This window comes from Sapajus apella, unplaced genomic scaffold (assembly GCF_009761245.1).
Source record: "Sapajus apella isolate SASKATOON/1434 unplaced genomic scaffold, GSC_monkey_1.0 scaffold32, whole genome shotgun sequence".
Classification (NCBI taxonomy): Eukaryota; Metazoa; Chordata; class Mammalia; order Primates; family Cebidae; genus Sapajus; species Sapajus apella.
Genome location: NW_022436972.1, coordinates 1,049,634 through 1,074,318, shown reverse-complemented (window position 1 = coordinate 1,074,318; position 24,685 = coordinate 1,049,634). Strand labels below are relative to the sequence as shown.

The 24,685-nt window shown below is 39.5% G+C and overlaps 1 long non-coding RNA gene across 2 annotated transcripts in view; it reads left to right on the top strand.

The window, feature by feature from the left end:
* Nucleotides 1-8,405: 8,405 nt before the first annotated feature.
* The window catches only part of LOC116562236, a 36,936-nt gene continuing 20,656 nt past the window's right edge, over nt 8,406-24,685 (top strand). For both annotated transcript variants that reach the window (XR_004273841.1, XR_004273840.1), the window contains exon 1: nt 8,406-8,502. This is a non-coding gene — a long non-coding RNA (uncharacterized LOC116562236). The remainder of the gene's footprint in view (nt 8,503-24,685) is intronic.

The window sequence follows — 24,685 nt, the reverse complement described above, 5'->3', positions numbered from 1 at the left end:
TATGGAATCCCCTGGAAAGTTTTGTTCCAGTTCTGATTGTAAAATAGTAACATGTCAATATATCTACAGCTGGCCTACCTCTCTCCATCTCTGTGGCCACCGCCGCTGATACTCTCATTCTGAACTACAGCAATGGTGTCTTTATGGCCACTTTTTCTTCTCTCTTGCCCCTGTTCTCTCCATTTGCTATATAGTAGCCAGGGTTATCTTTTAAAAATATAAACCTGATTATATCACACCTTTGCTTACAGCCCTCCACAGGCTTTCTGTTGCTCTTAGAATAAAATCTAAATTCCTTACCTTGTCTTACAAAGTCCTGCACAAACAAGGTCTTGCTTAGCTTTTCAGGTTCACTTGGGGCCTCCTATCTCCTCCCTCCCTTCCTTGTGTCTCCCGCTGCCTTCTTTAGTTACGTAAGCACTTCAAGTTCTTTCTGGCCTTGGGATCTTGATGCATGCTCTTCCCTTTGTCCCTCAGTGGCTTGATCTTTCTCATCTTCTTGATTCCTGAAGAGTCTTCCTAAAAGAAGTGATGCCCAAGAAGTTAAAACATGAGTGGGCGTTAGATGAAGACAAAAGAGCATTCCATTGCAGGAGACAATGTAGCATGTGCTGGTGAGTACAAGCATGTAGTGTCGCCCATGCAAAACAAGAATGATGCAAAATAAAGCCAAAGATAGATGGTAAAGGTTCTTACCATGGTGCCAAAGAATGCTGACTCAAGCCTGTGATGCTGGAAGCAGGATGCAGTCAGCTATGCTAGACTTACCTCACTTTCATAATCTTTGCAAAGGTGGTTTCAACCTCATGTCACATACCTTAGCGGTCAATCAGTCTTGGACATTAAACCTCTCAAAGGTTTTGGTGAAGATATGTATTTTCACAAGTTTATCAAATATGAAAGTTTTAGCAGTAGTATTCTGATTGAAGATCTCGCCAGTTGGAATAATTTATACATGACTGGATGACTCCAAAAACCGGTGAAAATTACAGCAATGAACGAGAATGTCACTGTGAGATCAGCCCTTGACAGAAATCTGGAGTGCTGTGACTGCTGTTTTCCTCATGCTCCCTGAAAGCTTTTCTGAAGGCAACCTCTCTACAGAGATTGCGGGACCCTCCTCTTCAGGTTAGTTCTGCAAGGAGGAGATTTGTTATTTGAAGACTGCAGAGAAGCTGTCGTCACTAGGCACTGGAGCTGCAACAGTCTTAGTTGTAAATCACATCACCTCATGCATGGTTCCTGCGTTAACCCTGTAATTTGCCTTTCTATCTCTCAGGTCTCCTCTCCACACCTCTACTACATTTACTGTACCAGGGTAATTTTGTTTTTAATTTTTATTTTGAAGCAATTTTAAACTTACAGGAAGTTTCAAGAGTAATACAGAAAACTCCTGTATGCCCTTTCCCCACATTCACTGATTTTAACATTTCACCACGTTTGTTTTCTTATTCTCTCTGTAGTAGTGGTTTTCAAAGTTCAGCATGTGTCTGAACAACCAGGAATGCTCAGGTTAAAACACAGCCTCCTGGGCCCCACCCCAGACTACTGATTTAGTAGATTCTAGTTGGGCCAAAGAATTTGTACTGCTAACAAGTTCCCAAGTGACACTGCTGCTCCTCCAGGGATCGCACTTTAAGAACCACTGTTTTCTCCATATGCGTAAACACACTGTATATATTTTTTTCTAAAGTGTTTGAGAGTAGGTCACACATATCTTTTCCCCTTTAGGCCATATACTGTACTCGTTCGTGTCTCCTAAGAATAAGGACATTCTCTTATCTAACCACAGTACATTTATGAAATTCAGGACGCTAAACACTGATACACTGCTTGTATCAATTTTTTGGGGGGGCGGGGGACAAAGTCTTGCTTTGTGGCCCAGGCTGGAGTTTGGTGGCGTGATCCTAGCTCACTGTGGTCTCCACCTCCCAGGCCCAAGCCATCTTCCCACCTCAGCCTCCCAACTAACTAGGACCACAGGTGCCACCACGCCCAACTAATTTTTAAATTTTTTGTAGAGACGGAGTTTCATTGTGTGGCCCAGGCTGGTCTTGAACTCCTGAGCCCAAGTGGTCTGCCTGCCTAAGCCTCCCAAAGTGTGGGGACTACAGGCACCCAGACTGTATCAAATTTACAATCCACATTTCAAATGTCAGTTGTCCCAATAATGTCCTTTATGGCATTTTTTTCTTTAAGTACATGATCCAGTCAGAAATCATATGTTGTATTTATTAATAGTTGCTGTATCTTTCCTAGCTTTTAATTTGAAGCACTTCAACCTTTTCTTGCCTTACATGACATTCACATTTTTCAAGTCTGCAGGTCAGTAATGTTTGCCCTCATATAAGCAGTGTTTTCTCCCTTATGTGCAATCTGTTTGCATGAAGATCACGCAAATATCCTGCTTCTAAACAAACTTTCCCTCCTGGATTAAGTATTCATCAATGATTCTTGAAGCAGTTTTTACTATGATGGTTACAGAGTGGTGATTTTCCAGCTCCACTTCTTCACATTAAGGATAGGCTTTTATTCGTTTACTTATTTGTCTAAATCCTAACTTCTTTTCCCTTTCCCTTTAAACCAATTGTGTTCCTCAGGGATGTCAGAGCCTCCTTTAAAGGACAAGGGGGAAAGTGAGAGGGTAGAGCCCAGGCCCCACACCCTTGCTGCTTCCTGAGGAGCACCGCATTTATCTGTTTCCTATAGTAAGGTTCATGTAAGATTTCGTTTACAAAACAAGCGGTCTGCTACTTTTTTAAAGTTTTGAAAACCACCGTCTTAAATAAATGTCCTCTGTGCCCATTAAAAAAAAGAAAAAAGAATGCTGAATCTTTTTCTATAGACAGTTGAGAATCTGACTTGTTTTAACCAGAGGCATGACGGTGGTAGTGATAGCTAATATTTCCTGAGGGCTCATTCTATGTGCCAGTAAGCACTTACAAATATTATCTTAATTAATTTTCATGAAACTCCAAGGAGGTAATTGGTGCTACCTAGTCTTACGTGTTTAGAAGATTCTGCAGGGCACAAAGGGTTGCTTTTCAGGTTTTTTCATTGCCGTTTTGGGATTGAGCTCTCAAGTCACCTATATCAGCTGGCGTTTGTCCATTTGTTTTTCAGCCTTCAAAATGCTGCTGTTATTTTTTATCCTCACTATGCTTTAGGTCTTTAGACACACACACACATTTATTGGGATTCTAAGAGGGAACAAAATTAGATGAGGGTATTTAATCCATCCTTTTAATCTGGAGGCCCTAGGGATGAGTTATTTAGATGCAGGGTACCTAATATTTAGTTTAATTCATATATTGTTTTAGCTCAGTTGGATGTTGAAGGAGTTCCAATACTAAATGAGGGGTTGGGTTACAAAGTGGACATTGGGACATTGTTTTTTAGCTATTCATTCCTTCTTCCTACCAGACCTTTATTTACTTTGCGGGCCTTAGCTTCTATCTCCTGTGCATATTCTTAGGAAGGTACTCCCTACCCACATCAAAACCAAAGGAACCAGAATTGCCCTCTCCCTGCTCCAGTATAACCACAGAGTAGACATCCCTTCCAGTCAACCCCCCTCCCACCTAAAAACATACAATATTTTGATTTCTGATTGATACTTTGGTTGATTGAGATGGGATCTTGTTATGTTATGTAGGCAGATCTTGAACTCCTGGCCTCTAATGGTCTCCCACCTTGACCTCCCAAAGTGCAGGGGTTACAGGCATGAGCCTGGCCAATATTTTGATTTCTATAACCATAAGTTAGTTTTGTCTAATCTTGGATTTCATATGAATGGTACCATACAGCTTTTACTCTTTTTTCCTGTGGCTTTTTTTGTTTAGCTGAATGTTGTTAAGAATCAATCATATTGCATGTACTAGTGGTTCAGTTCTTTTTATTGCTAAAGTAGTATTCCACTGTATGAATATATCAAAATTTGTTTTTCTGTTCTCTTTTTATGGCAATTTGTGGGTCTCACTATGTTTCCCATGCTGGAGTTCTATGGTGTGATCATAGCTCTCACTACAGCCTGAAACTCCTGGCAAACAATTCCCCTACCTCAGCCTCCAGAGTAGCTGGGACAGTGGATGTGCACCACTGGGCCCAGCTTAGGAGTTACATCCCTTGATCATAAAGTAGATGTATTAGTCCACTCAGCCCAGCTTAGGAGTTACATCACTTGATCATAAGGGAGGTGTATTAGTCTGTTTTCACACTGCTAATAAAGACATACCTGGGACTGGGTAATTTACAAAAGAAAGAGGTTTAATTTGACTCACAGTTCCACGTAGCTGCGTATGTTCCACAATCATGGTGGAAGGTGAAAGGCACATCTTACATCACAGCTGGCAAGAGAGAGAATGAGAAAGATAAAAAAGCAGAAACCCCTGATAAAACCATGAAATCTCATGAGACTTATTCACTACATGAGAACAGTATGGAGGAAACTGCCCCATGATTCAAATTATCTCCCACTGGGTCCCTCCCACAACATGTAGGAATTATGGGAGTACAATTCAAGATGAGATTTGGGTGCGGACACAGGGCCAAACCATATCAGTAGAATGTATGTCTAACTTCATAAAATATTGCCAAATGGCTTTCTAAAGTGTACCCCAATTTTTTTTATTTAGCATTTTTCTCTCAAGAGAAGCCATTTATTTTTACTATAGACTTTTAAAATATATTTGTGTCGCATGCACATGTATGTTCATCGTGGCACTGTTTACAATAACAAAGACCTGGAACCAACGCAGATGCCCATCGATGATAGACTGGACAAGGAAAATGTGGCACATATACACCATGGAATACTATGCAGCCATAAAAAATGATGAGTTTGTGTCCTTTGTAGGGACATGGAAGAATCTGGAAACCATCATTCTCAGCAAACTGACACAAGAACAGAAAATCAAACACCACATGTTCTCACGCATAGGCGGGTGTTGAATAATGAGAACACATGGACACAGGGAAGGGAGCATCACACACTGGGGTCTGTTGCGGGGGGAGTTAGGGGAGGGACAGCGGGAGATAGGAAAGTTGGGGAGGGATAACATGGGGAGAAATGCCAGATACAGGTGACGGGGATGGAGGCAGCAAACCACATTGCCGTGTGGGTACCTGTGCAACAATCCTGCATGATCTGTACATGTACTCCAGAACCTAAGGTGCATTTTAAAAAAATACATATTTGTGTCAATAGCTCCGTTGTACAGATCTGAAAAACAGTGGTTTCCTGAGTCACTAACAGTCAATTTGTCTCTAGTTTCAGAGCTTTAAAGAGAATAAGAAAAGGATTGAAACTTTAAAAGAAATACGAAGTAAATTACATGTAGAAAATAGGAAATATAAAAATATCTTCAATATTTATGAGCATCTAGATTAAATCAGGTACTGCACTGAGTGATGAGACTATGAACATGAATAAAACATGATCCTTGCCCTCAAGGAACCCACAAAGAGTCTGGTAGAAGAAAAAAGCGAGTTCATTACAATATTCTAAGTGGTTTAATAGAAGACACTGAAAATGAGTGACATGGGAGTTCTGTGGAGTAAGCCACCACACCTAGGTTAGAGGAAGGAGATGGAAAGAGAGAAGAACACTTGAACAAAAAAGGGAGCTTCACAGAGGTTTGCCTTGATGAGAGTAGCACTTTAATCAGAAAATGATAGTAATGGCATTTAAAGCAGAGGAACAGCTTATGTAAAGGCATAAGGATGGATAACAGCTTTAGGATCTTGGAGTAGTAAAAGTTGTCCAATAGTCTTAGAAAATAAGGCCAACACTGAGCCACGGGGCTCACGCCTGAAATCCCAGCACTTTGGGAGGCCAAGGCAGGTAGATCACGAGGTCAGGAGATGGAGACTATGTGGCTGACATGGTAAAACCCTATCTCTCCTAAAAATATAAACAATTAGCTGGGCATGGTGGCACCCACCTGTAATCCCAGCTACTTGGGAGCCTGAGGCAGGAGAATTGTTTGAACCCAGGAGGCAGAGGTTGTAGTAAGTCAAGATCGTCCCACTACACTCCAGCCTGGGAGACTCCATCTCAAAAAAACAAAAAACAAAAAAAAAAAAAAAAAAAAAAAGAAGGTCAACAAATGAACAGGGATGTGGCTTTTTAAAATGAAGGAAATTTATAATTTTGCACTAGGCTTGGGTGAAATGCTACACAAAACACAACTTTAAGCTAAATTTACATCTATATATTTCTATTTTCATGTTTTCCTCTGTGAAGGGATTTTTAACAAAGCTGATGTTTTGTTTTATTTTGGCATTCAGAAGACTGGCTGATTAATTCCAGGAGGACAAATTTTCCAAGCTGGGAGAAAAAAAAGGTTCTGTCCTTTATGTGAGAGGCTCCAGTTGGTTGCCTCTTTTGAGTATCCCACCACTCACTATTTGTTCTTTGTCCTGGTAGATTGACAGGAGAGCAATTTCAAATAGGAACTGATTAGGAGTTTCTAATGTAGAAGGTATATAATGAGAATTCTTGTCTCCAGAAAAATGTCACTCTGTAATGACAGCTAAAGTAATGAGGGTTAGAAATACTATGAATAATTGAAAAACATTATGAAGAATAATTGTGATAAACTCTTTTTTCCATCAATTTTTTTTCTTTCTTTTTGAGAGAGTCTTGCTCTGTCACCCAGGCTAGAATGCAGTGGCGTGATTTTGGCTTACTGCAACCTCCACCTCCCAGGTTCAAGCAATTCTCCTGCCTCAGCCTCTCCAGTAGCTAGGATTACAGGCACCGATTACCACACCCAGTTTTTGTATTTTTAGTAGAGACAGGGTTTTGCCATGTTGGCCAGGCTGGTCTCAAATTCCTGACCTCAGGTGATCCGCCCGCCTCAGCCTCCCAAAGTACTGGGATGACAGGTATGACCCACTGCACCTGGCCCCATCGAACTTTTTATTTGAGATCCTGAAAACCAGCAGAATGAACAAGACAAAGATCTATTTTTTATTTTGTTTTTGTTTTTTTGCCACATATCCTGAAGCTCTAAAAATCTATTTTTTAATTGAGCAAGGCAAAGATTTTGTTCTTCCTTCCAAAATCTGATTCTTTACTTGAAAAGCCTACAGGATAAACAGGCTGGTAACCATGTGATTGGACATTCACATTGAATCTTAACCCCCAAGCACACGTCCTCATTGTCTGCAGCCAGATTTTTCTGTCTCAATCCTGATTTTTGTTCTAGCTTCAAAAATGTCTTCAGCTGCTCTAGACTCTAAGGCCAGTACAGCATGAGGCAGAACCAAATCAAATACCAGAAGTATTCAGACGGGAAATGTGTTGAAGTGATGAAGCAGTTGGGGAAGTCATTGCAGTGGTTTAGAGAGGCTCAAGCTATATTTCAAGAATAAAACACAATTTGGAATGTGGAAACAGCTTCGTTGTCAATATTAGACTTTTGAAGTAGATGGGAAGCACCGACTGTCAGGACTTGTAATGAATTCTAAGAGACCAACTGGTCAGTTGAAGTCAACAATGTTCACTTCTAATAATTATATTAGTTTTTCTAGGTAACACACCTGGAGCTGTGCACATACTTTTCTAGCAAAGTTATTTTTTGTATTTGTAAAGAAGGAAGGAAGAGGTTCACCCGCTGATCCCACAGGATTGCTTCCCAATGACTTTAGGTGAAGCAGACAAACACATTTTACTTCTGTTGTTAGCCCTGAATGATTGATTATGGCTACCTAGACCTGAGTTGAGAAGGTTATAAGGCTAATTTCAGGCTTACTGAAAATTAAAAATTATGAATACTTGATGAAGATATTTCACTGGGAAGAAAAGCACCTGTATATGCCATATTTTGGTCACCTCTGATTTAGATAACTAGTAGTAGAAATAATTCTACTCAAAGAGGGAAGGGCCTGCACAGAAATGGAAACAGTCCAGGAGATTGCATGGGGAATATGGCTTGTAAGAGGGCACTCTAGAAGAGAGGGGTCCCTGTAGCAAAGCTAGTTAGAAGATACCTTGGGCGTGATGGCTCACGCCTGTAATCTCAGCACTGTGGGAGGCCGAGGAGGGGATCACCTGAGGTCAGAAGTTTGAGACCTGTCTGACCAATGTGGCAAAACCCTGTTTGTACTAAAAGAAAAATAAGAATTAGCTGGATATGGTGGTGGGCACCTGTAATCCTAGCTACTCGGGAGGCTGAGGCAGGAGAATTGCTTGATTGAACTAGGGAGGCCGAGGTTGCAGTGAGCCGAGATTGCACCATGGCACTCAAGCCTGGGCAACAAGAGTGAAACACTGTGTCAAAAAAAGAGAAGATATCTTTTTCCATTGTTGGAGAAAAGCAAGAGTATTGGAGCTAACAGACCAGCTTCCAGCTCTGTTTGGTAGCTTTCTATAAGCCTGTTTCTTTGCCCTTAAAATGGAGGTACAGATACTTGTTTAAGAGGGATTTGGGTTTCTACTACCACATGAGACAAGGAACGTAGGACATCTTTTCTGTTTTGTCCAGTACCTGGCAGCTGGTAAGTACAAAGTGTATCACCTACCTGCTGTCCTTGACCATTTCTGTCCTCCTAGCCCACCCATACTCAGAAGTCTGGTCTGTGCAGTCCTGAGTGTCTCAGACTTGCAAGAGATCTGTGAGTCCAAACTGTTTTCATAATAATGCTAAGACATGATTTACTTTTAATTTTTTACCCTTGAGTCTATTTTTTTCCCTTTTTTAGAGCCAGGGTCTCACTAGCTGATCAGGCTGACCTCAAACTCTTGGGCCTGTGTGATCCTCCCATCTCAGCCTGTCTAGTAGCTGGGGCTACAGGCAAGGGTCATAGAGCCCAGTGTCCACATCTTAATGATCTTAAGTGTTTCATACTTCCCGCTTTGTCACATAGAATTCATTAAGAGGCCGAGGTAGGAGAGGTACAGCAATGAAACTTGCCTTCTAATCAGTGTGATGGTTGGCTGGAGGAAAAGTACTTTGCTATTGTTTCACTTGACAGCTGAACTTCACCACCACTTTATTCCATTGAACAGTTTTTATTTGAAAGATTGACAAACAGTGGTGCTTCAGACTTGGATATTTGGCAGACATTTTTGAAAAATGAGCTAATCCAGATGGCCACGTCAGTGAAAACAACTGATAATGTTTGTTACCAATGAAAATTTGAGCTTTTAAGTGAAAATTTGTGTTTTCGAAAACTTGTATCCATAACTGTGAGCTTTACAGCTCCCCAAAACTTATTTTTCTGATGAGAACAGTGATGATATCAACAAATGTGTTTTGTTTTACATTGTATAAAAAAAATGTTAATATTTGGATAATCTGCATAACGGAGTAAACCATATTTTCCAAATGACCAGTACATAATGTTACAAACTAATAAATGAGAAAGCATCCATTTGAAGTGTAAGATAGAAAAATAAGTTTTAATGTAGAGGAGTAGGAAAACTTCATTGCTAGTGTTTCAGATTTCACACTGCAACTAATCTTTTAAAAAACCTAACACGCGCACTGGAACAGGATCAAATAAGGATAGCTGCAGTTACCTGGAAAGGTTACTAAAATACCTCTCCCTTTTATAACATCTGTGTGAGGCTGCATTTTCTTCATATTCCTGTACTTCAGCTAAACAGCATATGGCAGTAGATCCAGCACAAAAGCAGTTGTGAATATCTAGCTATCCTTGATTAAGCTAGACATTAAATAAAGACATTGCAAACACTAAAAACAATGCTACACTTCTCACATTTTTTTCTGGAAAATGTTGTTATAAGATGTTTATGTTAATATGTAGAATTTAAATTATTTTTATGAAAATTAATGAGTATAAAAATTCTTCATTTTAACTTCTGATATGGTAAATATTGTTAGATAAAATCACACAAGCAAAAGTTGTTATTGATCCTCAGTAATTTTTTGACAGGTAAAAATTTCCCGAGACCAAAAAGCTTACGAGCACTGCCCCATTCCACTATTTCTTCTGCTGGTTCTGCTTTGACTGTCTCACAGGAAAACCAGGGTTCTCACTGGAAGTTCCTAAAGTAATCTCCTTTTTTAGCAAACTTTGATTATTATATTATTTGGGTGAGTCCCAGACCAAAATATACATGTTCCCATGGTGATCTTGATTCTGCTAAGTTTTCCAGGAACACAGACTCATGGGATTATTTGTTTTGCTTTGTTTCTGGGCAGGTCATAGTACAGCTTTGCTGAATTGCCTCTAACTGAAGTCTAGGATTTTTACTTTAATTTGTCCTGTAATTATGCTGATTTTGCTTCACTGATATTCTGTCATGTCCTTAGATTTCTAGTGAAACTGCTTACAAATCAACCAGGTAAAATTTTATGGGAAGGTCAGTGAACTAGCAGTTGGCTAGGCTTGTTTAAAAAGAAGCCCACAAAATTTTTATCAAAACAGTCTTTCTGGTTGTCAAATGAAATAGGTGAGCAACTAGACATGTCTGATAAGTAGATTAAAATATTTCTGCTGACTGCTGTAGTGTCCTTTCTGTACCTTCGAGCCATCATTCAGATACTTTGCTGTCCTCTGATGTAATAAGAAGAATCTGTGGTTGAAATATTTTGACTACAGTACTTGCTGACGAAAACCTTTTTAGCCATTAGAAAAATTACTCTGGCTAAAGTTTCATGTATGCCAGGAATTTTTGAAATAGACCTTATTTTTTGAAAACTGACGATAGCTTTAACCACTGTAATGAACCACAATGCCATAAAAATATTTCTGCACAACAGTTATGAAATGCCTTTAAAAGCTTTTGCACTGGAATTTGTAGCTGGAGCATAAAATGTGATCTGAAGAACATTTGTCAGACATTAGTTTAATGCTACTAATTTGTACTTAGATTTCAAAATCTATAAATGCAATTTTACTACTAATTATTTTCCTCATTTTAAAAATACCCATGATGTGGCCAGGCGTGGTGGCTCATGCCTGTAATCCCAACACTTTGGGAGGCCGAGGTGGGTGGATCATGAGGTCAGGAGATTGAGACCATCCTGGCCAGCATGGTGAAACCCTGTCTGTACTAAAAATACAAAAATTAGCTGGGTATAGTGGTACGCAATTGTAATTCCAGCTACTCGGGAGGCTGAGGCAGGAGAATCCCTTGAACCTGGGAGGCAGAGGTTACAGTGAGCTGAGATCATGCCACTGCACTCTAGGCTGGCGACAGAGTGAGACTCCCTCGCAAAAAATAAAGATAGAAATACCTGTGATGCTTAACTTTTCCCTTCTCTAGTACAGTCCTCTCTCAGTATCTGGGGGAATTGCTTCCAGAACTAATCAGATACCAAAATTTATGAATGCTCAAGTCCCTGATATAAAATGGCATAGTATTTGCATATAACCTACACACATCCTTCTAACAGTTTAAATCATCTCTACATTAATACCTAGTACAATGTTATGTAAATAATTATTATACTGTATTATGTTTATTATATTGCAATTTTTAATTTTTTTCAAATATTTTCCATAAAATATTGTTTGAATCCACAGATGTGCAACCCATGATGTGAAGGGCTGACTGTATTTGAAAGCTGACTTATATGCATGAATTTGGCAAGATTTAATGTAAATTGTTCACTAGACTTCTATTTAATTTTGGTCTATCTAGGAGAAGATTCTTGAAACTGGAAAGTAAACTGGATAAAGAACCTATAGGGACAGTGGTCTGAGTAACTTTGGTATGCTGAATTTCAGATAATTATATTGCAGATTTCATAAGGGTGTGGGCTTTGTCACTGTAGGTTCACCACTTTATATCCAGTGCTTAGCAGATAGCAAATGCTCACGAAATATTTGGAAAGAGACAGGGAAAAGATGACAGTGGAAGGGAGCAATGAGCTGGCTGAACAATATCAGTGTTAATACATGTAATTTTAATAGAATGACGGAATTTTAAGAAAATGATTGTTCACAGTTGCAGAGACTTACAGAAAGAATTAGTGTTTAGGGTTCATTTGAGATTAACCAATGAATCTGACTTAGTCTGCTTCCCAGCTGACTGGTTTCCTCAAGCAGTTCTCAGGGCATTCATTTGTTCATGAAGCATACATTTATTGGTCACCTATGTGACAGGCACTGTGCCGAAGATACATGAGAATAAAACAGACATCCCTATGCATTTGAAATTTACACTCTAGTGAGAAAAGACAATAAATATTACATTAGTTACATGATTACAATACATACATTATGACAGATGGAGAAAAGTGTCACTGAGAAAAAAATGAAGAAAGGGGAAATGAGCCGACATTACCATTTAACATAGAGTGAGCAGAAAAGACCTCACCAAGAAGGACATTTGAATAAATATCTGAAGAAAGTGAGGAAGGGAGCCATGCAGGTATCTGAGAGATGAGTATTACAGAGAACAAACACAAAGATCCTGTGGACAAAGTGTCTGATACATTTAAGCAAGGGGGTGGGAGGTCAGTGGCTGGGTAACAGGAGAAGGAGGGTAGTGCAGAATGCAAGGAGAGGTAATGAAGCACGTTTTGTGAGACATTTAGGTATTGCAGTTACTTTGATTTTTACTCTGAGTGAGATATGAAGGCAGTAGAGGGTTTTGAAGAGGAGTGACGTAATCCCTATTTTTGTAAAAGATCACTCGATTTGCTGTTAAGAATAATGAGAAGGTAATTGAAGGGAGAAATAGAAAATTCAACAAAACGAATGAAGACTTCAGTATTCCTCTCTCTCTCTCTCTCTCTCTCTCTCTCTCTCTCTCTTTTTCAAGTCAGAGTCTCACTCTGTCACCCAGGCTTGAGTGCAGTAGCATGATCTCAGCTCACTGCGTCTTCCGCCTCCCAGGTTCAAGTGATTCTACTGCCTCAGCCTCCAGAGTAGCTGGGATTATAGGCGCATGCTGCCAAGCCCAAATAATTTTTGTATTTTGAATAGATGGAGTTTCACCATGTTGGCCAGGCTGGTCTCTAACTCAAGTGATCCACCCCCCTCAGCCTCCCAAAGTGCTAGGATTGCAGGCGTGAGCCACTGCGCCGGCCACTCCACTCTTCATAATAGATAAAACCTGGACATAAAATTAGCAAGAATGCAGAACACTTGAACAATATTATTGAATGCCAATAGAACATTCTAACAACAATAGCAGACTAGACATCTTGTTAAGTGCATATGGAACATTCTTCAGGATAGACCATATACTTGGCCATAAAACAAGTCTCAAAAATTTTAAAAGAATTAAAATCATACAGAGTATTTTCTCAGGCCACAATACAAACATAAATATTTTGGAGAACACAAATATGTAAGAATTAAATGATGCACTGTGTTACCAATGGATGAAAAAATAATAGAAATTATAAAATTATTTGAGATGAATGAAAATTAAATACAAGAGCCTGGTGTGGTGGCTCACGCCTGTAATCCCAGCTGAGGCAGGAGGACCACTTGAGCCCAAGAGTTCAAGGCTACCCTAGCAACATAGTGAGACCCCTGTCTCAAAAAAAAAAAAAAATTAGTCAAGCATGGTGGCACATGCTCATTTTCCTAGCTACTTGGGTGGCTGGGATGGGTGATTCACTTGAGCCTGAAAGGGCAAGATTGCAGTGAGTCATGGTCATGCCACTGCACTCCAGCCTGGGCAACAGAGTGAGACTCATCTCAAAAAAGAAAGAAAATTTTTTTTAAAGTATCAAAATTTCTGGGATACAGTGAAAGCAATGTACAGGGAATAGCTGTAAGCTCCAGTATTAGAAAAGATCTCAAATCAATGACTTGACTTTATACTTTTGGAAAGTAGAAAAAGAACAAACCCAAAACAATCAGAAAGAAGGAAATAATAAATAGGAAATAGAAGAAATCAGTAAAACCGAAAGTTAGTTTTTTGAAAAGATCAAGAAATTGACAAACCTTAGTTAACTGACCAAGAAAAAACAGTGAAGTCTCAAATTATTAAAACCAAGAATGAAAATATGGACATCACTACCAATCTTACAGAAGTTACAAAGATTGTTTAAAAAATACTGTGAATAACTGCATGCCAAGAAATTAGTCAACTTATGTGAAATGAGCAAATTCCAAGGCACACAATGAAACTGACACAAGAAGAAAGAGGCCGAGCACAGTGGCTCACATCTGTAATCTCAGCACTTTGGGCGGCTGAGGCAAGCGGATCACTTGAGCTCAGGAGTTTGAGATCAGTCTGGGCAACATGGTGAAACCCTGTCTCTACAGAAAAAAGTGCAAAAATTAGCCAGGTGTGGTGGCACATGCCTGTTGTCCCAGCTACATGGAAGGCTGAAGTGGAAGGATTGCTCGAGCCCAGGAGGTCAAGGCTCCAGTGAGCTGAGATCACGCCACTGCACTCCAGTGTGAGCAATAGAGTGAGACCCTGTCCCAAAAAGAAGAAATAGAAATCTAAGTAAATCTAAAACAATAGATTGAATTATCAATTTAACATCTCCCCCAAAAGAAAAGTCAAGGCTCAGAAAATTTCACTGGCATATTCTACCCAAATTGAACAAAAATTGCTTACAAATCTTTCACAAAATCTACCAGAATGTAGAGGAAAGAAAGCTTCCCACTTGATTCTATGAGGCAGTATTACCTGATGCTGAAACTAGACACATAAAATAACTGCAGACCAATATTCTCCAGACATTAAGATGCCAAGAAACTCTTAACAAAATACTAGGAAACCAAATCCAGCAACATATAAAAAGGATTATACAGTTTGACTAAATAAGACTTATCCTAAGAATGCAAGGCTGGTTTAATATCTGAAAATCAGTTACTATAATACATTTTATTAATAAAAGATGCAAAACACATGCTCACTAGAATAGATGCAAAAAAGCATTTGAAAAAATTAAATACCTATTGATTTGTTAAAAACCTCAACAAACAAAGAAAGAAAAGACTGTCTTCAACATGGCAAGAGCATCTGTGAAAATTCTATAGCTAACATCATAATAGTGAAAGACTAAATGATTTTATCTTAAAATCAGAAATAAGATGTTTACTCTTACCACATCTATTCAACATTATCCTGGAGGTTCTATCCAGGGTGTTTAGACAAGAAAACAAAAAGACATCTAGAAAATTAGGAAGTACAACTGAAACTGCCTTTGCAAAACCTGTAACATAATTATTACAGTGAAAGAGACCTGACCTAACCGACTTCATTTTGCTTCTAACCGGCAAGAACTATCCTTGTTCATTCCTGGATGTACGCTGAACTAACTTTGGGAGGAACTTAGTTCATAGTTTAACTTTGAAACAAAGACAGTAACAGCCCTTTCCCAAAACAAACCCCCTTGTTGGCTGGAGACTAGACTGCCTTTGCAGGACTAAGAAATTAGCCACAAGTTTAGAAATTATGATTTAGGAGTCACTGTTGTAAAACCTGAGATCAATGCTTGGGATATTTTGCAGACCCTGCATTCCAGTGCACCACCCGGATTGATAAATTAGCTTGCCTGGTCTTGTGGTCCCCACCCAGGAACTGACTCAGCACAAGAGAACAGCTTTGACTCCCTAAGATTTCATCTTTGACCCAATCAGCGCTCCCTACTTTCTGACCTCCTACCCACCAAATTACCCTTAAAATCCCCAATTCCCAAATTCTGGGGGAGATTGATTTGAGTAATAACCCTTTCTTCCACAAGATATGACTGGCCTCGTGTTAAACTCTTTACTGCACTGCTGTGGTCTTTATTGTGCAGCGGACGGACATAACCCATTGGGTGGAGGCAGTTACAAAACTCTGCATTTCCACATGGCATGACTTTATATGTAGAAAATTATGAACAGTTCACTATAAAACTACAAGAATTAATAAGTTCACTCAAGTCACAGGATATAAAATCAGTATACCAAAAATCAGATGTATTTCTGCATACCAGCAATTAATATTTCAAAACTTGGCCAGGCACAGTGGCTCACTCCTGTAATCTCAGCACTTTGGGAGGCCAAGGTGGGCAGATCACAAAGTCAGGAGTTCAAGACCAGCCTGGCCGACATGGTGAAACCCCATCTCTACTAAAAATACAAAAAAAATATTAGCTGGGCGTGGTGGTATGCACCTGTAATCCAGCTACTCAGAAGGCTGAGACAGGAGAATTGCTTGAATTCGGGAGGTGGAAGTTGCAGTGAGTCGAGATCATGCCACTGCACTCCAACCTGGGCAAATTTTATTGTGGGGATGATGGAAATGGTCTAAAATTAGATTGCTAGAGTTCTTTATATATTCTAGATATGTCTCTTATTGAATAGATGATTCATAAATATGTGGATAGTTCTATGCCATTGTGTCACATGTGGAGGTTCCTGCATGAGTACACACCACTACTTCATGACACAGAACATTCGATTACCCAACAGCTCTCTTTTCAGTTACACTGCCCCTTTCTTCCACCGTACATGGCAACCACTCATCTGTTGTCTTTCCTCTCTGTAATGTATCATAGTGAGAATGTTAAATAAGTGTAAATAAGTGGAACCATAGAGTAGATTAGCCTTTTTTTTTTTTTTTTAACTCATATGATACCCTTGAGATCCACCTAAGTTGTGTTTACCAACAGTTTTATTTCCTTTCAATACTTGGTAGTATTCCATGGTTTGGATGTGCCAGTTGGTTTGACCATTTACACATTGAAAGACATTTTGATTGTTTCCCCTTTGGGGCTTTTTTTTTTTTTTTTTTGAGTCGGAGTTTCGCTCTTGTTACCCAGGCTGGGGTGCAATGGCGCAATCTCGGCTCACCGCAACCTCCGCCTCCTGGGTTCAGGCAATTCTCCCGCCTCAGTCTCCTGAGTAGCTGGGATTACAGGTACGCGCCACCATGCCCAGCTGATTTTTTGTATTTTTAGTAGAGATGGGGTTTCACCATTTTGACCAGGATGGTCTTGATCTCTTGACCTCGTGTTCCACCCGCCTCGGCCTCCCAAAGTGCTGGGATTACAGGCGTGAGCCACCACGCCCGGCCTTTGGGGCTATTTTATCAGCATTACCCTTTATGAAAGTAGGAAAGCATTAACCAATGCACTTGAAACCCAGGACACAAAAATGAGAAACTACTATGGTTACACAAAAGGAGAGGTAAGCCTTGTTCCAATTGAATGAGAAAGGCTATTCAGTTGACAAGGTTTTGAGAGAAAATTAAACTCTCAAGTTCAAGAACCTCAGGTTCCTTTATTCCTTCCTTAATAGTATGCACCCTTTTTTCCATCATCATTCATCATTCAAACAAGAAACAAGAAAAATTTTTAAAAATCATAAGGTCCTGGTCAGGTGCAGTGGCTCATTTCTATAATCCCAGCACTTTCAGGTGGGCAGATCACCTGAGGTCAGGAGTTTGAGACCAACCTGACCAACATGGTAAAAACCCGTCTCTACTAAAAACACAAAAATTAGCTGGACATGCTGGTGGGTGCCTGTAATTCCAGCTACTAGGGAACCTGAGGCAGGAGAATCGCTTGAACCTGGGAGGCAGAGGTTGCAAAGAGCTGAGATCGTGCCACTGCGTTCCAGCTTGGGTGACAGAGTGAGACTCTATCTCAAAAAAAAGGAAAAAAAAAAAGAAAAGAAAAAAGGGCAGGCACAGTGGCTCATGCCTGTAATCCCAGCAGTTTGGGAAGCCGAGACAGGTGGATTGCCTGAGGTCAGGAGTTTGAGACCAGCCTGGACAACATGGTGAAACCCTTCTCTACTAAAAATACAAAAATTAGCCAGGCATGGTGGCACACCACTTGTAATCCCAGCCACTCAGGAGGCTGAGGCAGGAGAATGGCTTGAACCTGGTAGGCAGAGCTTGCAGTGAGCCAAGATCATGCCACTGCACTCCAGCCTGGGCCACAAGAGTGAAACTCCATCTCAATAATGATAATAATTGTCCTTTCCTCATAAAAAAGTTCCATGTGTGTGAAACATATTTATTCATCCATTTCTTATTAAGCAATTCATTATGTACCTCTGTGATACTGGGACCTGTTCCTGAGATGGGAGCAAGTCGATGCCTTTGGGGAAATTACATAAGCTCCAGGGAGACAGAGGCTAAACTAATAATTAGAAGATTATTTTAAAAGAATTTTGTATGTGGCATGAAGGACCAGCTGAGGCTACCAGAACATCAACATGATCTTTAATCTGAGAGATCAGTACGGATTATGCAGAGTAGGAGGCATAAAACCAAAGGAATGAGTAGGAGAACAGCACAGGGACATATGATTCAACACATTTTGAATCATTACCTGATTTATATGACTATATACCCTTGAAAAGTACTCATTTTATCAGAGGATACAAAATCGTGAACAAGTGATTTATACTAATCAATGATATATGATACAGGTATAGGAAAAAGATGTACAAATTTCTTTAAAGTGCAGGCAGATTATTAAAAAGAATTTTTTTTTTTGAGACAAAGCCTCACTCTGTTGCCCAGACTGGAGTACAGTGGTGTAATCTCAGCTCACTGCAACTTCTGTCTTCCAGGCTCAAGTGATTCTCCTGCCTCAGCCTCCTGAGTAGCTGGCATTACAGGTACCTGCCACCATGCCTGGCTAATTTTTGTATTTTTAGTAGAGATAGGGTTTCACTATATTGCCCAGGCTGGTCAGAATTTTCTGTAAAAACAATAAAAGTTGACTTTTTTAGTTTTAGTAATAAAAATGTTTTTAATTTGTTAATCATTTTTTATCCTTATTTTTGGTATATTTAACAAAATTTTAAGTGTACACTTATTTGTATTGTGCATGTAGGTATGTTTGATTATGTTTAGAATGAAATACAGAACCACAAATTAAAGGAAATGTATTTTTCTGTTTAACACTGAGCACACTATATTTCGTTAGGCATTTTCTACACGAGGTAGGTACCAACTAGAATTTTGTTTGATGGTTGAATAAATGTATATCTTAACAAAAGTACTAATCTTGGAGTCCTAGATAAGTTGGTGAATTCCCTGCCTTGTTTTTTCCTTTTTAATTGAGATAAAATTAACATAACATAAAATTTAGTATAGAAATCTAGCCAGGTATGGTGGCCCATGCCTATAGTCTCAGCTACTTCAGAGCCTGGAGTTCAGAAGTTATGGTGCACTCCAGCCTGGGCAACAGACCAAGACCCTGTCTCTAAAACAACAAAAACAACAAAACCCATTTTAAGTGTACAATTCAGTGGGTTTTTTAGTCCATTTGCAATGTTGTGCAGCCATCACTATCTTGTTCCAGAACATTTGCATACCCCTAAAAGGAAATCTTTTACCCAATAAGCAGTCATTCTCTACTGTTTCCATGCCCCATACCCCGGAAACCACTAATACAGGATTTGCCTATTCCAGATATTTCATATAAATGGAATTTATATAGCCTGTTAATGTCTCTCTTTCATGCAGCATAAATTTTAAAAGTTTATCCATGTTATAGCATGAATCGGTACTCCAGGGTTTTGTGGTTATTTTTAGTTAAAAGAGCATATTTACCTTTGTAAATTTACCTTATTTCCAGACACATTCATTTTCAATAAGCTTACAAAAAAAGCCAAATATCTAAATAAGCATTTTATTCTTACAAGTTGTTGTCTTCTAAAGTTATATACTTATTCTATCAACATTGCCATTTCTTGAAATGTTTTTGAGGTTTTTTCCCAAAAAAATTCTGGTAACCTTTTTGGAAAAAATTTTAAAGATTTTTTTTAAATTATGACAAAACTTACATAACATAAAATTTACTATAGTAACCATTTTTAGGTGTGCAGCTCAATGGCATTAAGTACATTATCTTATTATGCAACTATCACCACCATGCATCTCCCGAACTTTTTCATTTTCCCAAACTGAAATTGTAACTTTTAAGCAATTAACTCCCCCAATACTCCCCTCCTGCCAGCCCCTGGCAACCACCATTCTATTTCTTATCTCTACACATTTAACTACTCTAGGTGCTTTATGTAAGTGGAACAGCACAATTTTTGTCCTTTTGTTTCTGGCTTATTTGACTTAGCATAATGTTTTCAAGGTGACACGTATCTCTCGGAATTTCAATTCTTTTTTTTAACTTTTAAGTTCGGGGTATATGTGCAGGTTTGCTATACAGGTACACTGTGTTTCGCTGGGGTTTGGTGTACAGAGAATTCCATCACCCAGGTAATAAACACAGTTACCCAATAGGTATATCTTCTGATTCTCTTCCTCGTCTTATCTTCCACCCTCAAAAAGGCCCCAGTGCCTGTCGTTCCCCTTCTAGTATCTATGTATTCTCATTGTTTAGCTCCCACTTAGAAATGAGAACTCATAGTATTTGGTTTTCTGTTCCTGTGTTACTTAGCTTAGGATAATGACCTCCAGCTCTATTCATCTTGCTGCAAAAGACATAATCTTGTTCTTTTTTATGGCAGCATAGTATTCCGTGGTATATATGTACCACATTTTAAAAATCCAGTCTACCATTGATGGACATGTAGGTTGATTCCATGTCTTTGCTATTGTGAATAGTGCTGCAATGAACATGCACGTGCATGTGTCTTTATGGGACAACAGTGCATTTTCCTTTGGGTATATACCCAATAATTTGATTGCTGTGTCAAATGGTAATTCTGTTTTACATTGTTCAAGCAATCTCTGCGTTACTTTCCACAGTGGCTAAACTAACTCACACTCCCACCAGCAGTATATAAGTGTTCCGTTTCCTCTGCAACTTCGCCAGCGTCTGTTATTTTTCTTTTCTTTTTCTTTCTTTCTTTTTTTTTTTTTTTTTTTTGAGACAAAGTCTCCCTTTGTTGCCTAGACTGGAGTGCAATGGTGTGATCTCATCTCACTGCAACCTCTGCCTCCCGGGTTCAAGTGATTCTCACGCCTCATGAGATTACAGGCATGTGTCACCTTGCCTGGCTAATTTTTGTATTTTTAGCAGAGATGGGGTTTCACCATGTTGGCCAGGCTGTCTTGAACTCCTGGCCTCAAGCGATCCACCCTCCTTTACCTCCCAAAGTGCTGGTTTTCTGTTCCTGTGTTACTTAGCTTAGGATAATGAACTCCAGCTCTATTCATCTTGCTGCAAAAGACATAATCTCATTCTTTTTTATGGCTGCATAGTATTCTGTGGTATATATGTACCACATTTAAAAGCAGGTAAACAGGCATGGGCACTGCGCCTGAGTTTTTTTGCTTTTTAATAATAGCATTCTGACTGGTTTGAGATGGTATCTCATTGTGGTTTTGATTTGCATTTCTCTAATGATTAATGACATGGAGCATTTCTTTTTTTGTTGTTGTATTTGGGCTCTGGGGTACATGTGCACGTCCTGCATCCTGCAGGACTGTTGTATAGGTACATACATGCCATGGTGGTTTGCTGTCTCCATTCCCCCCTACCATCACCTATGTCAGGCATTTCTCCCGGTGTTACCCCTCCCCCTCCTCCCCGTCCCCGCCCCCGGCTGTCTCCACTCCACTCCCCTCCCCCCCACCTAGCCCTGTGAGTGTTCTTCTCTTCCCTGTGCCCAAGTGTTCTCATTGTTCATCACCTGTCTATCAGTGAAAATACGCAGTATTTGGTTTTCTGTTCTTGTGTTTGCTGAGAATGATGGTTTCTAGGTTCATCCAACATGGAGCATTTCTTTATATGCTTGTTGGCAACATGCATGTCTTCCTTTAAAAAATGACTGTTAATGTCCTTTGCCCACTTTTAAGTGGGACTGGTTTTTGTTTTTGTTTTTTGGCTTGTACATTTATTTAAGTCCCTTAAAGAGTCTGTGTATTAGATCTTTGTTGGATGCATAGTTTGCAAATATTTCTTCCCATTCTGTAGGTTGTCTGTTTACTCTGTTGATAGTTTCTTTTGTTGTACAGTAGCTTTTTAGTTTAATTATTATTATTATTATTTTATTTTTTGAGATGGAGTTTTGCTCGTGTTGCCCAGGCTGGAGTGCAATGGCATGATCTCAGCTCACTGAAACCTCTGCCTCCCAAGTTCAAGTGATTCTCCTGCCTTAGCCTGCCGAGTAGCTGGGATTACAGGCACCTGCCATGCCCAGCTAATTTTTTTTTTTTTGTATTATTAATAGAGAAGGAGTTTCACCATGTTGGCCAGGCTGGTCTCAAACTCCCAACCTCAGGTGACCTGCCCTCCTCCCAAAGTGCTGGGATTACAGGTGTGAGCCACCATGCTCAGCCTAGTTTAATTATTAACAGATCCCATTTGTCAATTTTTGTTTTTGTTGCAATTGCTTTTGGCATTTTTGTTGTGAAATCTTTGCCAAGTCCTATGTCCAGAATGGTACTTCCTAGATTATTTTCCAATGTTTTTATAGTTTTAGGTTTTATATTTAAGTCTTTAATTCATCTTGAGTTGATTTTTGTATGTAGTATAAGGTAGGGGTCCAGTTTCAATCTTCTGTGTATGGCAAGGCATTTATCCCAGCACCATTTATTGAATGAAGGTCTGTTCACCATTGCTTGTTTTGTCAGCTTTGTCAAAGATCAGATGGTTGTAGGTGTGTGGCATTATTTCTGAGCTGTCTTCTGTTCCATTGGTCTATGTGTCTGTTTTTGCACTAGTACCATACTGTTTTGGTTACTGTAGCCCTGTAGTATAGTTTGAAGTCGGGTAGTGTGATACCTCTGGCTTTGTTCTTTTTGCTTAAGACTGTCTTGGCTACTTGGGCTCTCTTTTGGTTTTTTATGAATTTTACAATAGTTTTTTCTAATTCTGTGAAGAATGTCATTACTAGTTTGATAGGAATAGCATTGAACCTGTAAATTTATTTGGGCAATATAGCCGTTTTAATGATATCCTATCCATGAGCATGGAATATTTTTCCATTTGTTCGTATCATCTCTGATTTTGTTGAACGGTGTTTTGTAATTCTTGTTGTAGAGATCTTTTACCTCCCTGGTTAGCTGTAATTCCTAGATATTTTAGAATTTTAATTCTTTTCTTTTCTTTCTTTCTTTTTTCTTTTTTTTTTTTTTTTTTTTTTTTTTGAGACAGGCTCTGGCTGGAGTGCAGTGGTGCAATCTAGGCTCACTGCAGCGTCTGACTCACTGCAGCCTCCGCCTCCCAGGTTCAAGCAATCCTCCCACATCAGCTTCCCGAATAGCTGGGACTACAGGCATGCACCCCATGCCTGGCTAATTTTCATACAGTTTTGTAGAGACAGGGTTTCATCTTGTTGCCCAGGCTGGTCTCGAACTCCTAGGCTCAAGTGATCCACCTGCCTCAGCCTCCCAAAGTGCTGAGATTACAGGCATGAGCCACTGTACCCAGCCAAATTTTAATTCTTTTTATGGCTGAATAATATTCCATTATATGGACATGCTACTTTTGTTTATCCACTTATCAGTTAATGGGCATTTGGGTTGTTTCTACCTTTTGGCTATTGTGAATAATACTACTAAGAATATGACAGTATTTTTAGTTCCGATTTTCAATTTTGAGTTCCTATTTTCAGTTGTTTTGGATAAACACCTAGGAGTGGAATTGCTTACTCTTGTGTGTATTTCTTCGTTTAACTTTTTGAGGAACCACCCAACTGTTTTCTGCAACAGCTGCACCATTTTACATTCTCATCAGCAATGTACAACAGTTGCAATTTTCTACATCTTTGCCAACACTTATTTTCTAGTTTAAAAAATGTTTTAGGCTTGGCGCAATGACTCATACCTATAATCCCAGCACTTTGGGAGGCTGAGGCAGGTGGATCACTTGAGTCTAGGAGTTCAAGACCAACCTGGGCAACATGGAGAAACCCCATCTTTACAAAAAATTCAAAATATCCAAGCATGGTAGTGCATACTTGTAGTTCCAGAGACCTGGGAGTCTGAGGTGGCAAGATCACCCTCCTGAGCCCAGGAGGTCAAGGCTGCAATGAGCTGTGATCACGCCACTGCACTCCAGCCTGAAAGCAAAAACAAAAACAAGTTTTTAAAAATTTAAAACCATTCTTAAAAACAAAAACACAAAACAACAGCAGAAAATTATAACCATCCTAATAGGTATAAAGTGGTATCTTGTGATTTTGATTTGCATCTCCTTTGTGATTAATGATGAGCATATTTTAATGTGTTTATTGGCCATTATAATGTCTTATTTAAAGAAATATCTATTCATGTCACGTGCTTATCTTTTATTTGGTTTGCTTGTCTTTTTTTTTTTTTTTTTTTTTTTTTTTTGAGACGGAGTTTCACTCTTGTTACCCAGGCTGGAGTGCAATGGCGAGCTCGGCTCACTGCAGCCTCCGACTCCTGGGTTCAGGCAATTCTCCTGCCTCAGCCTCCTGAGTAGCTGGGATTACAGGCACGCGTCACCATGCCCAGCTAATTTTTTGTATTTTTTTAGTAGAGACGGGGTTTTACCGTGTTGACCAGGATGGTCTCGATCTCTCGACCTCGTGATCCACCCGCCTCGGCCTCCCAAAGTGCTGGGATTACAGGCTTGAGCCACCGTGCCCGGCCTGGTTTGCTTGTCTTTTTTCTTGTTGAATTGTAAGGGTTCTTCATGTATTAGAGATATTAACTCATCAGATAGATGATTTCCAATAATTTCTCCTATTCCTAAGGTTGTCTTTTCGTTTTCTTGATAGGGTCTTTAGATGCACAAAAGTTTTTATTTTGACGAAGCTCAATTTATCTACTTTTACTTTTTTTGAGACAAAGTCTCGATCTGTTGCCCAGGCTGGAGTGCAGTGTCGTGATCTTGGCTCACTGCAACTTCTGCCT